The following is a 3,676-nucleotide window of genomic DNA, read 5'->3' on the forward strand; positions in this document are numbered from 1 at the left end:
ATGGGCTCTCCATCTCGGGGGGAAAGTGAGGTAGACACCATTTCATACCATATTCAACAATAAATCCCAGGTGGTTCTGAGTATAAGATCTAATTGTAAGTAAACAAATAAATATATACATAAAGTATTTAAAGAAAATGTAGTGGGAAATTCGTTTTCCCAACTTGTATAAACCTTGGAGCAGAAGGGATATTTTTAATAATAGTGGAAATCCCAAAAACTGTGAAGGGAAAAAGAAAACAACACACGTTCATGCATATTCTGTTTTCCAATTTGAAGAAGAAAACGCAGATACCAAACTATAGACTCAGATAAACATTTGCAGCACATATGAAAGATATTATCCTTAATTTGCCCCAAGCTCATATAAATTGGTAATAAAACGGCAAAGGGCAATGAGAATATAGGAAAAAATACGAACAGGCAATTCACAGAAGAGGAAATGAAGATTTAATGGAGTTGAGAAGGATTCGTCAGAGAAATTCAAATTTAATTATTTATTCATTAGATTGGCAACAATTAAAAAAAAACCGGGAACATCCTGTGCTCGAGAGAATGCAGGGGAACAAGCACTTTCATACATTGAAGTGGGAGTGTGAGCCGCTGAAACCTCCAGGGAGAAACGCTCTGGCAATGTTTATTAAAGGTCACAATGTGCACCAGGACCTCAGCAGCCCCATTTGGGGCCATCATTCAGTTGATATAAAAGCCTCAATACCATCCTAGCCGTTTGGCTCAGTGGATAGAGCATTGGCCTGAAGGGTCCCGGGTTCATATCCGGTCAAGGGCACATGCTTCGGTTGTGGGCTGGATCCCCAGTAGGTGGCATGCAGGAGGCAGCTGATCAATGATGAGATAGAATTGATGTTTCTATCTCTCTCTCCGTCTCCCTTCTACTCTGAAATCAATAAAAATATATTAAAAAAATAAAAATGAATAAAAGTCCCAGTACCTAAGAATATAAGGACAAGGGTGTTTATAGAAGCACTGTTTGCTGAGGCAAAATATTGGGCAATTCGTGACAGTCCATCAGTAACAAAACGACGGAGTAAACATGGCGCCTCCCTCAAAATAGTCACATGGAGAGATGTTAATATATTAAGTGCAAAAGCAAGTTGTAGAAAAATGTGTTTACTATGACCCTATTTTTGTAAAAAAAAAAAAAAAAAGCCGAATAAGCAAATAAAATCCAATATGTATGCCTGTTCTGTGTTTGCATGTATTTACTCCTATTTTTGTAAAAAAAAAAAAAGCCGAATAAGCAAATAAAACCCAATATGTATGCCTGTTCTGTGTTTGCATGTATTTACACAGCTTGGAGAAGCAAGGCTTAACAGCACAAGTTACCTCAGGGCATAGGAATGATGGGGAGTGATTTTGAACTTCTTGTTGCTATATCTTTGGCTTTTTTGCTTACTATAAGAATCATGGTTTTTCTCTCTTCTTTTTTTAATTAAAAGCAATTGGATAAAGACCATTTTAAAAGGGAGAAAAATGGCCAAGTGCCTAAAACATGCCTGTGACTCATTGGGCTCTCAGGATAAAGTCCACTCTCTTTAAAGGACTTATAAGGCCCCTTATAAGAGATCTGGGGTCTGCATACCGCACCTGAGTCCTTTTCCTTTGTTCTACCCTTTTCCCTTTGTCGCCCAGCTGTGACCAGGAGCACTCTTGATAGGTCTCTGCCCTCTCCACATACCTGAACTTTTCTTCCCATGGCGATCCCTGAGACTGGGCAAAGTACATGCCTACCTATTCCTATGGCATCTTGTGCCTATGCCCCTGGTGGCATTGCTGGCCTTCCCTGTAATTGTCTGTTCCCTTGGTTTTATCCCCCACTGGACAGTAAATACCCAGAGAGCAGGAGTAGTAGGGAGGTCCCCAGGGCCTTCCCTAGCTCACTGCAGATGCTAAATACAATACATGTTTGTTGGATGAATAGAGAAAAGAGGAATGAAATGAATGGATGCTAAACATTAGAGATACAAAGAAGAAAACCGTCTGTGCCCTCAAAATTGTGTGGTGGACAGACAGGCCTGTAAACAGTCCAGTTATAATACAAGAAGATAATTATCCTTGAAGGACAGAGGAAACATAAGCTACGCAAACTTGCCTGGGGAAAGACTGGACGGTTTCACAACTGAGAACACATTTAATCAGAGATTTGAAGGATGAATCGTCATTTACCAGGAAAATAAGAGGATGGATGTTTTTGGTACAAAGACCAGCAAGGGCGTGGAGGCACGAAAGAGCATGACATATTCTGAAAAGCTTAAGAGAGCATAACGTTGGTAAGTGGAGGCTGTTATCATGGAACCAAATCATTGCTGAAGTTCCCTGCAGGCTATGCCCATGAGTTTGGAGTTTACTGAGGAAGGTTTAAGTGGGGGGTGTGACATGAGGGGTTTTAGCTCACAGGGGCAGAATGTGGAGCATGGGTTGGGCTGGGGGCAGGAGACGATCAGATGGAGGGAGATTGGCCAAATGAAAAGGCGGTTACTACAGTCTTCTCCTGCAAAAGTTATCAGGGCTGAGCCAGGTCACGGAGTGGACTCAAAAGAAGATCAATCAGTCACGTTGACATGACTCAGTGCTTGATGGGCTGGCGTGGGGATGAGGAGGAAGTCAAAGTGGACTCTCAGCTTTCTGACTTGATAACTTGTTTCATTTATTACAATAAGAAGTTCCAAAAGAGAAGCAAGCCTGAGAAAGGTAGAAAATGACAAGCTCTATTTGGGCCATGTTGAGTGTATTTATATCCCAGGGTTGTTACATTCCACAAATGCAAGGGCTTAAAACAACAGAAATTTGTTTCCTCACAGTTCTAGAGTCTAGAAGTCCAAAATCAAAGTGTCAGGAGGACCATGCTCCCTCTGAACCTGTAGGGCAGTGGTTCTCAACCTGTGGGTCGCGACCCCTTTGGGGGTTGAATGACCCTTTCACAGGGGTCGCCTATGACCATCGGAAAACACATATATAATTACATATTGTTTTTGTGATTAATCACTATGCTTTACTTATGTTCAATTTGTAACAATGAAATTGGGGGTCACCACAACATGAGGAACTGTATTAAAGGGTCGCGGCATTAGGAAGGTTGCCCACCCCTGCTGTAGGGGGAGAATCCTTCCCTTCCGTGTTTTTTTCTAGCTTCAGTGGTGGCCGCCAGTCCTTGGCCTTCCTTGGCTTGCAGCTGCATTCCTCTAATCTCCCTCTGTCATCACATGACCTTCTCCCTGTGTCTCTGTCTTCAGATGGCATTTTTCTCTTTTTGTAAGAACACCAGTCATCGTGGATTAGAACCCACCCCAATGACCTCATCTTAACGTGGTTATATCTGCAAATTTCCAAATAAGGTCGCAGTCACACATACTGGGGGTAGGACTGCAACACATCTTTTGGGGGACACAATTCAACCCATGACACTGAGTTTGAAGAGCTTGGGTGGACATGTCAAGGAGACCTCTGGATAGATGTGAGCGAGAGCTCAGGCAGAGTCCTGAGCTGTGGATCTCTCTCTAGCGTCTGCCAGCAAAGAGACAACAGCATGGGGTGATCACAGCACATAGCAGAGCAGACTAAGAAGAGAAACCTTGGGAAAGGTCATGGTTAAGAAGCTGCAAGGGATAGAGGAGTCCAAGCAGGGGGTGCCTGAGAAGGAAGTGCCAGCATGTGT

The sequence above is a fragment of the Myotis brandtii genome, unplaced genomic scaffold (genome assembly GCF_000412655.1).
Source record: "Myotis brandtii unplaced genomic scaffold, ASM41265v1 scaffold1, whole genome shotgun sequence".
Lineage (NCBI taxonomy): Eukaryota > Metazoa > Chordata > Mammalia > Chiroptera > Vespertilionidae > Myotis > Myotis brandtii.